We start from the raw sequence: 14375 nt of genomic DNA on the forward strand, positions 1-14375 counted from the left end.
CGAATATAGTGCAGTTGAGAGACTAGCTACTTGAATACAGAGCAGATGCCCAGCAACGTATTTGGGGCAGTTGGTGTCGTGTTTGCTAAGTAGGCACCATTGAGCTTTCAGGCCCATTTGTCGACTTCTTTTCTGCTTTTGTCAACTCCCATTTTAATTGTGTTTAATGCTGAAGACAGTAGTCTTTAAGTCCTGCTTTTCTAGATATTTTAATAAACAAAGTGTGTCTTTCTTGCTGTACAAGTCATGGCAAAACATAGTACTTCCTCACAAAACTTACTCCCTTTCTCCCTCCAATGGAAAAAATTATCTAATAACTAAATAAATAGACAAGGAGGCATCATGATATACTAGAAAGAGCATGGGTGTTCCGAATAGACAGACATAGGTTTAGATACTAACTTGATCCCTTGCTCTTTTGGCCATATTAAAATAGGAATAATAACATTGACCTCAACGGAATATTGGAAAAATTAAATGATAAATATATAAGCATAATATATGCTCAATAAATGTTATTTCTCTTCTTCTTCCATTGCCTTAAAACTTGTGGAGAGGATTGAATGGGACCATGTGTATCAATAGTGCTTATAAATTTTTGAAGTCATGGAATCCTTTGAGATTTTTATAAAAACTATGGAATTTCTTCTGGGGGAAAGTGGAACCCTATAGATTTAAAAAATGAATGAATGAATTAGGGCTCAATTTGAGGAAATTCTTGGACCTCCTGAGCATAACAATGGATCAGCAGAATAAGAACCTCTGTTACAAAACAAATGATCAATAATGTTAATTGCCATCTCCCTGCTTGTTTCTTTTTTTCTGAACTAAATATGTACTCAGGGCTGACCTTAACATACAGGATCAATGTGATATGAAAGACTTCAACAAAGAGTTTGTACCTTCCAGACCTAAGAATTTGAGTTTAAGGCGTAGATCATTGTTCTAAGACTAAAGTGTGGTGACTAAAATTTACACCTTGTCTTGAGATCAGATAGATTGCAGACAGGGAGACCCTGGGGACCTGGATGGAGAAGGAAAACAAGTGACCACCTTGGGAAAGGGTTGGAGAACAAGGGGTTGGGGGTTATTGGATTTTTCTTCACCTACTTTACAATTTTAATCAAGTATTTGCCTTAGCAGGTGCATAGTCTACAATTCTTATTTAAATATTTGTTACGTTTTAAAAATCAAAGTAAACATATGCCTGATCTTAAAAAATGAAATAACATAGATAGCTATCAACAAAAATAAAACTCACACTCGTCTACCATCCCACCTCTACCTAGTCAAATCACTTTTCCAAGAGAAAACCTCACTGGCTTTAATTCTATTATTTCCCACTATAGATATTTTATGATTTACTCCTATGGTAAGTGAGGATTTAACTTATATCATCTATTTAGTGAGGAGAGAGAGAAAGAGAGTAGAAGGGAGAGAGAGAAACAGAAGAAAGAGTATGGGGAGAGAGAAAAGACAGAGAGAGAATAAATATATCTAAGGTAGTCACTTCAGTTGGAAGATTCACATGTCTTTTGTTAGGTCTGAAAATTTTTATCTTATTATTTCTATGTAAATGTGCTCCCCTTCATTTTCTTAGTTCTCTGTCTTTCGAGAAACACTTTTAATTAGATTCTGCAACTCCTCTTTAATTCTCTTTCTATATCCCTTTCTACAATATGTTCTGGGAGAGTATCTTGCCTTTATCTTCCACTCCTTTGAATCTGGGTTTTTGTTTTTTTGTTTGTTTGTTTCTTTTTTTTTTTGTAATTATATATTTTTTTAAATTTCTTGTTTTCTGGTTGTTCCTTTTTTTTTTTTTAATAGCTTCCTGTTCTTGGCTTATAGATGCAATATTTTGCAATATTTTCTCAAATCTCTCAGGAAAATAGAGGGTTTTTCAAATTTATTTTTTATTATTATTATTTTTAGGCAAGGCAACCCTTGGTTGACCTCACAGATTGCAAGGACCTTGTCAGCTTGCAATGCCTTATTATTATTATTATTATTATTATTATTATTTTTTATGCCTACAGCACCTGGTTTTCTTAGGTGGTCTCCCATCCAAGTACTAACCAGGTCCGACCCTGCTTAGCAGCCAAGATCAGATGGAATCAGGCTTGTTGAGGGTGGCATGGCCGTTGATGTAGAGGGTTTTTTTAAAAAAATTGTTGTTGTTGTTGTTGTTCCCTACATCACCTGTTATCTCTCAGTTTTCATTTTGTTTAATTTGGTCTTTTCATTCATGTTGAACATTTTGATGAAATATCTGGGAAATCCTTGGTTGTTAAGTTTATATCTTAAATGAAGGAATGCTGACAGCAAGCTCTATTGGATGTAGGAGTGGAACTCGTAGACTGATAGCACTGCTATAGTGTGAAGAGCAGGGAGACAGACAGTAATCTTGGGAGAGGGGTGAGGGGACCCGAAATCCAAAAAAAAAAATTGTTTGTTTGGAATTCCAGTAACTACATTACCTTTCCTAATTCTTCACTAGATGGTTTATAGTCTGTTCAATTTATTCAGAAAGGAGACTTCTAGAGTTTTGTTGTTGTTGTTGTTGTTGTTGTTTAGAACCAAATAGTTGGATGCTGCCTCTACCTACGGGGAGGGAGAGGCCATGTGTTGAATTCAGATTCTTATCTAAATCTACTGTTTTCAGTCCCACCCCTTTCTTCAACTCTGCTGTATCTGTTATTGCCAGGTCTATATTGTCATAGAGATTTTTTTTAAGGAGAAAAACTTCCTCCTATGCTCTCCTCCTTTGCAAGACTCTTAGGTTGAACTTTCTCTTCTTTCAATCATGATAATTTTTCCATTTGCTTTTTGTATTTGAGAAATTTGTTGAAATATGTTGTCTGATGATGATCTGTGTTCATTCTACTCTGTGGGTTTAATCTGAAAAGGAAATCCACTTTTATAATTTTCATGAGGTGCCAGGAGGGAAGGGAGGCAAATGTGTCAGTAGAGAAAGTTATCATGATATGTAAGTCACAAAAACTCTTAGTTTCTCTCATTTACGCTGATCTGGCTCAACGTCTTAACATCTTCCACATTGCTACATATATGTAGCACATGTGTCCTCTGATATGTCACATCCCTCTACCCAAAGTGGCATACCACCTGGGGAGTAGTGATATTCATCCAAGTCTACATTTTTCTCAAAAATATTTTTCTTCCGAAAACAGGGGAAGGACAGAGAATATAAGCATGTACAGCATTGTCTAAATTCTGTGTTCTGGGTGAAAGGGAGTGAGGAAGGCTGTTCATCATTACTTTTACTGGCTGTTAACCCATCAAAAATGAAAGAATGAATTTCTCTGCAGCAAAGAAAACAGTAAGGTCAAGTCTTTTTATTTACAGAGAAATACTGCCAGGTAGTTGGGCATTGAACGACAAAAGAAGAGAGAGCACCTGCTTGAGGAATAGTTTTTCATAAAGAAATAAATATTTTCTGTATCCATAAAATTAAGTAACAGATAAAACTTATAATAGAGAAGATGACTGAATAAAGCCTTTGTTAACATTTCTCAAATAGCACTGCATTCTGTTAACTCAAACTATTGAAGTGACTTCTGAATTTTACTCAAAGTCATGGAGATATATATCCACTTCGATTGTCTCTCCAATCACAGTCATAAATACAAAAAGTGAAAGCTGGTAAATCTGCCATTTCATAGCAAAAACAATACCATGACAATTTAACTAATGATTCCATCACACCAATTTTCCTATACAAAAAGTTTTCTCTTTTTGACAGAGAAAGACATCCTTCATAGTTTCTTTGCTTTCTTTTTCTTTTTCTTTTTTTTTTCAGAAGGGCAGAAATGTATGTCTTGGTGATATAGAACATTAAACTGAAATATAGAAATCAGGCAAAGAAATAAGGCTACTCCTTCTTAATGTTTTTTATGATTACTTTTTCCTTCCCACTCTCATCCTTTTTTCTATTTTTTATAAATATAGTTTATACCTGGATGTCTTAGCATGAGAGTTGAACTGAGTTGATGCCAAGCATTTGATGAACTTAATAGTGTGGGTCTAACCAAGGGCTTTTTTCCCCTTATCCCTTTGTCCTAGTCAAACCATTCTAGTCACTGTCCCTTGAACTTGCCCTAAGCCATCTTATTGTCATGTTACCATGTACACCATTTTCCTTGTTTGAAAATTTATCCTCTCACTTGTATGTCTAAAGTTCCACCCGCCCTTCAAGGTTCTATCCAGTTCCCACCTTCTCTATAAATCTGTTCATGACAGACCCTTCCTCTTAAAGTAATCTCTCCCTCCACCGAATTTTTATTTCTTACATTGTTTGTTTTGTCTTATGGCTCTTGTGTGTACATTGTATCTCTCGTATCTCTCCAACTGCAGCAAGATTACTCAAAATTCTGGCTTTTGTGGATCAATCTCCATTGGGCATTTCACCAACAAAGTAAGTACCAATTTTAGAAGAATTTTTAAAAAATTGTTAATAATTTAATTTAAAAGCCTAATATTTTTAAAATTAAAAAGTTATTTCATACTTGAGGGAGAGAAATGTTTTAATATTTCATCAAAATATCTATAGCCAGCTAAATGACATATAGCTCAATTTATAGGTCAGTTTCCTTATCCAGTTATATCTTCTCTTATTCTCTGTTCCTGCTAAAGTTCAAAGCTCTAGTTCACAGTTTCTGGTTTTTATAGATATTTTATGGACATGAGACTTACATATAGACCAGAAGTTAGGGATAGAGTCCTCACTAGAGACTTCTTACAGCACTCCCTTTTACTTTTTGCCGATGAGCACACCTACTGCAAATCTGGAAAGTTGAATGATTTATATCAGAGAGAGAAATGAAGGATTTGTAATCCAATGTTTGGTTGCATTTGTCTTGGTTAAGTATTTCTTCATATTCTGTGAAGCTTGTATATATACATTTAAAATATATTCAATAGGGGTTATAGTTTTTTTGTAGATGATTAAAGAAAATCATTAAGTTTGGGAAAAGGTCAAAATTATGATGATTGAGCTGTTTTCACCATAATTATGACTTCATCATAAATTTTATATGTTAGATTAAAATTCACGATATTTCATCCCTTAAATTATATGTTCAGAATATAATAGTAGTTGTTAAAATATCTAATATTTATTGCATGATCACTATAAGCCAGGCAGCATGAACATTTTATAGGGATTGTTCCACATAAACCATAGGACAGTTTTTTGAGGTAACTTTATTTACTTATAATGAAATTACATCATAGAGAGATTAAGTGACTTGTCTAGAATGACATAGCTTGTGAGTGGTCCAACTGGGTTTTGAACCCAGGAAATCTTACGCCAGAACCTTAAGTCTTAACTTCTGTGCTTTCATTCTTGACTACATCATTTAAGAAAGCCACTTAAAGAAACAATTGTGGCTAGAAATATTAACTTCATTGAATTGTTTTAATATCATTCATCATTGCAAACACCACTTTCCCTAACAGCAAGCATTCTTATGTGTTAGAAAAGCAACATTTTACATGGCCGCCATTTTTTTTGCCAAAAAATCTGTGAAGTCCTATACACAACAACCTACAAAAATCATGATACTCATTTACTGTATTTAAAAATGTCACTATTTCTCTCAAAACTAAGAAAATATTACAAGTAATGTGGTTGACCATCACCTGTATTCTAGGTTTTATGTTAATTAATTACATTGCAATAGATAACTAATAAACAAAATAACTATTTTGTTTCCCTTATATACACACTATTCACCATTAACTATGACTGTTTTGATATTTTCTCTCCAATAACTTAAATTATACTTGTTTTTACTCAGTGCAACTTTGAATATATTTTTTATTTCACTTCTTCCTTTAGTACCAAAATTCATTATTTCTAACTGGAAAAGTATAAATTTTCATTTGTACTAGAGAAATTCAATTAGTTTATTAGCATAATCATGGTGCTCTGCCTAAATTCTGATGGTTTCATGACACTATTGGAAAAAAAAAATTAACAATGAATTAAAGATTATGGATCTCCAGTCCACTGAAAACATTTTTTGAATAAAAATCATTATGTTTACTATTTGTACTTCATTTTTAACTATTTTACAAAAATCGTGATACTTGTAGATTTACTTACTATATAGCACATTAAAATTTATCCACTATGTCTACACATTCTCTTAGCTACTTAATTTTATAATTTTTGTCCTCAGTGGTAACATTTACCTTCAGAATATCCAGCAATACTTTAAGACTATCTAAACTACTTTCAAGCCATTGGACCATTATGTGAAATAGGATGTAATACAACATGACAGTTATATAAATTTGCAATTTAACATAAGTAAATAGACAAAAAATACATATCTCTCTGCCAAGGGTTGTTGAAAATATCAGTTAAATTAAAAATCTGTAGTCAGACTGATAAAATAAAAAAAGGAGACAAATTATTCATCTCACGAACGAAAGAGGAGACACCACTACAAAACTTACTGATATTAAAAGGCTGGAAAGAAAAAATCATGGACAACTGTAGGCAATAGTTCAACAATATGATGAAATGAAAAGTTTCTTTGAAAGACTAGAACTACCAAAGTATAATTAAGAAGACATAATAACCTGATTAACACTATGTCTAGTAAAGAAATTGAATTTGTAGGTAAAAACTATCCCACAAAAACTTCAAGTGCAGATAATTTCAGTGATAAATTTTACCAAATGTTTGATAAAGAAATAATACTAATTCTACATAATTTTTTTCCAGAACATAGAAAAGGAGCAAAAACCTTCTAACTCATTTTATGATGCCATTATTACTCTGATAGCAAAATTAGGCAAAGGCATCACAGGAAAATAAAACTAAAGATCTATATCCTTCAACAACTTAGACGCAAAATCCTTAACAAAATTTTAGCAAATTCTCAATAAAATTTTAGCAAATCAAATTGAGCAACATATAAAAAAGAATACTATTATCTTGAGCAAGTGTGCTTTATCCCAGAAATGCAATTTTGATTATAACAGTTAAAAGATAATCAATGTAATGCATCATATTAATAAAAAGAAGACCCATATGATCATCTTAATAGATGCAGGAAATGCATTTGCCAAAATTCAATGCCCAGCATTATAAAAAGTAGAAATAGAAGGTAATTTATCAACTGAAAAAAGGAATCTACAAAAACTATAAGCTAACATTCTACTTAATGGTGGAGTACTGAAATGCCATCCCCCTAAAATAGAAACAAGGCAAGAATATCTGCTCTCACCACTTCTATTCAGCATCATACTGGAGATTTCAGTTAGTTCGATAAGGCAAACAAAACAAAACAAAACAAACAAACAACAACAAAAAAAAAACAGAAACAAAAGACATACAATTTGGAAAAGAAGAAGAGAAACTGTTATCTCAAAGACAGCATGAATATCTGTCCAGAAAACGCTAAGGATTCTGTAATAAAGTTATTATAACTAACAAGAAAATTGGTAATGTATATTTCACACATAATATAAAGCCAATATAGAAAATTCAGTTGTAGTTTTGTATAATAAAATTGAACATTGGAAGTCAAAATTAATAAAATACATTTATATAATAATATTTTTAAAATGAAATAGTAATCAACATAACAAAATATGTGCAAGACTTATACATTGAAAACTACAAAACATTAGAGTATTTAAAGGAGACCTAAATAAATGGAGAGATAGACCATGTTCATCAATTGAGAGACTAATATTGCTAAGATTTTAATTCTCCCTAAAATGATCTGTACATTTAATGCAATTTCAATAAAAACCTCAGTAGAATTTTTTTATAGTAAGTGACAAACTGATTCTAAAATTTATATAAAATAAAAGGTTTTGGAATAGACAAAACAAATTCTAAAAGGAACCAAGTTGGAGGACCTAAAGTATCTAATTCCAAGATTCATTATAGAGCTACAGTAATCCAGGCAGTGTAGTGGAGGAATAAGGATAGACATATGAAAGAATGTAACAGAACAGAATCTAGAAAGGGACTCACCCCACTAAGGCCAATTTTTTTTTTTTTTTAACAAAGGTACCAAAAGAAAAGAACAGTCTTTTTAACAAATAGCCCTATAATTGAATATCCATATTAAAACAAACAAACAAACAAAAAACCTGAGACCTTATATCACAACATATACAAATATTAACTTGAAACAGATAATAGACCTAAATGTATGAGATAAAACTTCTAGATAAAAACATTAGAAAATCTTTGAGACCATAGGTTGAACAGAGAATTCCTAAGTAGGGCATAAAATGTACAAAAAAAATTAATAAATGGATTTCACCAGAAATTAAAAACTTTTATTATTTGGAAGATACTGTTGAGAAAATCAAAAAGGAAGCCACAGACTGGGAGAAAATATATGCAACACAGATATCTGGATTAAAACATGTATGCAAATTATATAAAGAATACTTAAAAACAAGAGAAACAACCAATTTTAAAAAATGGGTAATATATTTTAACAGAAACTTCACCAAAGAAGATATTCGAATGGCAAATAAACATATGAAATGATGTTAAACTTTTTTAGTCATTAGGGAAATACAAATAAAAACCACAATGAAATAGCCTTACACACCTGCTATTATGACTAAAATTAAAATGACAGGCAATATCATGTGTTGACAAGTGTATGGAACAACTAGAACTCTCATTTCTGGTAGGAATGAAAAATAATAGAGATGCTTTGGAAAACAGGTGGGCATTTTCTTATAAAATAAACACCTACCCATACAGCCCAGAAATAACACTCCCAGCTAGTCACCAAAGAGAAATAAAAATACATACCCGCATAAAAATTTGTACACAAATTTTGTACAAATTTTGTACAAAAAAATGGCAACTTTGTTAATAATAGCCTAAAGCTTAAAACGAACTTAACATCCAAAAACGGGTAAATCAATAGACATATTATGGTACATTCATGCCATGGAATAGTTGTCAATGATGAAAAGGAACTTGCCCCCAGTAAGATAAGATCAGACCTTATTGATGCCTATAACTATAGATAAATCACAAAATAATTATGCTAAGTAAAAGAAATTAGGCTTCAGAAAACAGATGATATGACTCTGTTTATACAAAATTCTAGAAAAGGCAAAGCCATAGTGATAGAGATTCAACCAGTAGGTTTCAAAGAGTCTGGGAGGGCAAGAAGAGAGCTCACTGCCCAGGAGTACAGGGAACTATTTAGGGTGATGCAAATGTTCTACATCTTGATAGTGCCAGTGGTTGCATAGCTATACACATTTGTCAAAACTAATCAAATTTCAGTAAATTTATTTTATGTAAATAATTTTAGTAAAGTCTATTTAAAAAGAAAAATTTGGACGGGAGAAAAAGAATTACTCTAGCCAAGATGAATGCCACCTGGTGAGAAAGCAATGAAATTTAAAAGCACAATAGGATGTTATGGAAAAATTATAATTAATATTATTTTTCAAATTTGTGAAAAAATATGTGGATAAGATTGTTTTCCTAATTTTTTCTTTTCCTGAAACTAACCAGCCACTTATAGACCACTTGATAGTTGTCCTTTGTGACACTGTAATCTGGAACATAGCTCTCGGTATAAATTTGTCTTGACTTACACTAGTAAATTTTGGTTTCCTTCACTGGATATAGAGTCTCCACTCCCTAAATGTAGACATTTCTCAATACTCTGCTCTTTGTCCTTCCCCTTTCTTTTCTTTTTCCCTATTCTTCACTTCTCTCCATTTTTATATCCAGTATATTGTGTAGTCACTCCCACTAGAGGCAGAGTATACTTCTATATCCCTTGACTTTGAGCTTAACTATGCTTTGTTCAGTGTGATGTTTAATAAACTTAACCCAAATAGAAGTTAAATGTGTTTGCACAGTTAAGCTTGTTTTATAGCACTTCTGTAACTGCTCCAAGAAGAGGTTCTCCTGGGTAGCTTCTGTCTCTTCAGCCTGGGCCCCGGAGGAAAGTCTACATATGTCAATCTCCAGTCAACCTGAAGACTCATGAGCATGAGAATAAATATTATATGCCACTGAGTTTTGGAATAATTCATTAATGCAGCATTACTGTTAAAACCTTTCTGTTCCTTCTCATTCCTTGCCTTCTCCTTTCTAGGGACTTTTGGTGGAAGAGATGATCCACGCCCATTGCTATAATTATCACCTATAGGGAAAAGACCACAAAATCTGCCTCCAGCCAGCCCTTTCTTCTGAGCTTCAGACTCTCTCAGGATGTTTAAAGAATAAGTACCCACTTGATATATGAAAGTAGGAAAAAATGAAACATGTGTCAATTAGTTGCCTACTACAAATTTATGCACTTTATATATAATTTGTACTCAGTAAATATTTTTTATTAGTTACTGAAAGTATTATTGCTATAATTTTAATTGGAGAGAGAATTATTTATGATTACTTGCCCCCAGTAAAATCTAACTTTGTTTTTCTTTTTTCTTTCTTTCTTTTTGTTTTGATCTTATTTTTCTATCATGTTTTCTCATTTGGAAAGTAACTCTTAAAAAAATAGTCCTAAAATTCTAATTAATGACTTCTTAACTATTTTTTGGTATAATTTCTAAGAATTTAAAAAGACTGTGGATACTTACATGGCTATAATCTGGAGCTGATATTTACATAACATATTTAGTTTCTCCCTTCACTGTAGTATATATATATATACTTATCATTTTAATAGGAAGAACCCGAGATGGATTGGAGTTGGCTTATTGAGATAACTTTTTAAAAATTCCTGCTATTGTCTTTGAGAGTGTATTAAGGTAACATATAATTGCAATATAACCTATCATTGCAATGGATTAAATGAATAAGGATGGGAATGGCTATGTCAGGTGTATTAACAATTAAGGTGTATGAACAAATTATTTTGGAGATATAGAAGAGAAACTACTTTTTGAAATATTTGGGAGGATGACTGAGTTAAGATACTTTTTTTTTGATGCTTAAATTTTATTAAAATAGACTTTTTAGAATAGTTAAACATTTAAAGAAAGTTTGAGAATATGGAACTGAGAGTTCCTGTATACTCTTTCATACAGTTTCCCCTATTATTAACATCAGCAGGGTATATTTGTTACAATAATGAACCAGCACTGAAACGCTGTTGTAACTAACGTCCACAGTTTGTCCAGATTTCTTTACTTTTTACCTAATGTCTTTTTTTCTATTCCAGGACCCATCCGAATTACCACATCACATTTACTTGTCATGTCTTCTTAGGCACCTTTTGGCTTTCTTTATTTCCTTATTTTTTATTAACTTGACAGTTTTGAGGAGAACTGATTAAGTATTTTGTAGGATGTCCTCTACTGAAGTTTGTCTGATGTTTGTCTCATGACTAGACTAGAGTTATGGGTTTTTGGGAAGAAGATAAGAGAGGTGAAGTGACAGTTTCATCGTATCATAACAAGAGTACATAATATCAGCCTGATATATCGCTGTTGATATTGACCTTAATCACCTGGCTGAGGTAATGTACAACAGGTTTCTCCTCTGTAAAGTTACTCTCTCGCCCCTCTTTCCATACCGTACTCTTTGGAAGAGTATGTGCTGCTTACACTTAGGGAATGTGGAGTTATATTCCTCCTCCCCTCCCCCATTTTTTTGACGATAGACTATCTATGTAAATTATTTTGAAATTCTGTTCATGGAATATTTGTCTCTTCTTTCCCACTTATGTGTTTATTCAATTATTTATTTAGTATGGGCTAAATGTTTATTTTATGCTTTGAGTTGTAGTCCAATGCTACTTTTTTGTTGTTGCTCATTCCAGCTTTGGCCATTAGGAACTTTTTATTGAATTGAGTTGTCCTGTGTCCCTTTAGCGAAGCTCTATCAATGTAGTTTTATTTTTCAGTACTTTCTTACTTGCTATTTCAGGTATTCCAGGCTCATCTTATATATTTCCCACTCTAGTCCAGAACCAACCATTTCTCTAAGGAGCCGTGATTCCTTTTATTGGAGAATGGTATTAGAAATACAGATGTGGGTTCTAGGTATACTTGCTGCTACTAGGGTATTATTGCCTCTAAGGTCTCTCAACTGACAGAGCAAAAACTATATACTAAGTCATGTATAATACATATCCGTAAATATTTTCTTATGTAACTATCTGTATGTATAGTAAGTTAAATATGAATATATCCTAATTTCTCTAACTCTAATCCATTACCATATAGATCATTCTAGTCTCTTTCCTTGCCTAACTACAGATTCCCACTCTAACAGTGAGAAAACTGGCTCCCATCATCTGCCATACTTCTACTTAATTTTTCAATTCTGGTATACATGTGTAGGAGTACCAGAAGTGTTGAGCCATTCTCCCATGGGAAACAACTTTATTAACTAGAGTGCAGTGCTTATATATAGTTCCTTTTGCCTTTGGTCTTACAGACTCCACTCATTTCCAAAGTTACTTAGATTGGCAACTTCCTTTTACTTCTTTCAATGGAGTTGTTTTACACATCTGTTAGATTCTCCTGTCACAGTCCACAGATCCCTGACCTCCTAAATAATTTTTAAAACGTTGTACAGATTAAAGTTTACTTTGTGCTGTAAAGATCTATGGGTTTTACAAATGCAGAATGTCAGGTATCTGCCATTACAGTAGCATACAGAATAGGTTTGCCACACTGAAATTCCCCTATGCTTCACCTATTCAACCCTCCTCTTCTCCCACCCCTCCCCAAATCTTTGGCAACCACTAATCTTTCTGCTGTCTTTACAGTTTTTCCATTTACACAATGTCATATAATTGAAATCATAAAATACACAGCCTTTTCAGACTGGCTTCTTTCAATTAGTAATATGCATTTTAGATTCATCACTTTTATTTCATGGCTTGGTAGCTCATTTGTTTTTATTGCTGAGTAATATTCCATTGAATGAATGTATCACAACTTGTTTATCCATTTACCTATCGAAGAACATCTTGGTTTTGGCAATTATACTCCCATAAGCAATGTATGAATGTTTGATTTTCCACATCCTTAACAATATTAGTTTCATGCTGAAATAGGAAATTAAGTGAACATAGAGATGCTAGATGCTGACACTCTCAGACATCTTCCCCTACCTGGATTCCAGAATTCTTACACCAAGCCTTTCGTCCTCCAGGAGGGACACTGAAAGTGTTTTCTCTGGAGAATCTAAAAAGAATCCAAGAGGAATGATGTGAACATTAATGATTCCCCAATATGATGGCCCAGTCAGGTCACCTTTGGTGAAACTCACAGTCTACAAAACCCACCTAAGTGGGTTTTAGGTGGGATTCAGCAATCCTGGTGAGTTTTCAGTCTCTCACTCTTATGTAAGGAGACAAAGATCACAAAAATTCAGAGGAAAGACTCTAACATGAAAAGTAAATACCAATCAAATACAAAAGGCAACTTGGAATAAATATACTTTGAAGTGAGAAGAAAACTGAAATATTCCTTTTCTTAATTACCTCAGAGATAGAAAATATTACAGCCACAAAAGGAGAACAAAATGCTGTAAAAAAGAGAAACATTCAGAGAACAAAACCAGTTTTCAGCAGGTAATAAAAAATTATAGCAGAAATAAAAAAAATTCAATTGAAAGCCTGAAAAGATGATAAGAAAAAACATAATAAAGTATAAAAATATTAGAGTACTAGAACAGGAGGTTTAGTCAGTTATCATTCCAGAAGAGAGAATAGAAAATACAGAGGTAAGTATATTACCAAAGATACTATTTGAGCAAAATTGCCAGAATTAGAACATCAATTTCCAGATTCAAGAGGTTCACAATCTGGCATGAACAAAAATAGACTCATACTAAAGCAAAACTGAAACTTAAAACACTGGAGATAAAAAACAGGTCTAAAAATCTTCCAGGTAAGGAAACAAATTAAGTCTCACATAGAAGATTAGTAATCCACAAGACTTTGGATTTCTTAAGAATAGTACAGAAAAATAAAACAAAAAGGAAAATGCCTTCAAAATTCTAAAGGAAAATTATTTTCAACTGGGAATGTCATACTCAGTTGAACATTAATCAAATATCAGATTAAAAAGTTTACAGTCTGAAATAATTTATCTCCCATTCATAATTTCTCAGAAAGCTCCTAGAAGATGGCCTCCATGAAAATAAGAGCATAAATCGAGTAGTGAAAAGCATGGGGCCCAGGAAACAGAAGAGTTCACACAGGAGAAAGGTGGAGATCACTCTGATCATGGAGAAAGGAGATCTCAGTAGAAGAGGTGGTTAGTAAGTAGCTGGTCCAGCAGGAACCTGTCAGAAGGCTCCAGGAAAGCATTCGCCAAGACAATCTGCTAGAATACCTCGTGTGCAAATGGATTGAGAGCATATTTAGATCGTTGACAGA

At 32.8% G+C, this 14375-nt stretch overlaps 1 pseudogene; it reads right to left on the minus strand.

Moving 5' to 3' along the window:
* Positions 1-2027: 2027 nt before the first annotated feature.
* LOC120594483 (uncharacterized) lies at positions 2028-2146 on the minus strand (annotated as a pseudogene).
* Between the last annotated feature and the right edge of the window lie 12229 nt (positions 2147-14375).

This window comes from Pteropus medius, unplaced genomic scaffold, assembly GCF_902729225.1.
Source record: "Pteropus medius unplaced genomic scaffold, Ma_sr-lr_union100, whole genome shotgun sequence".
In the NCBI taxonomy this organism is placed as follows: domain Eukaryota; kingdom Metazoa; phylum Chordata; class Mammalia; order Chiroptera; family Pteropodidae; genus Pteropus; species Pteropus medius.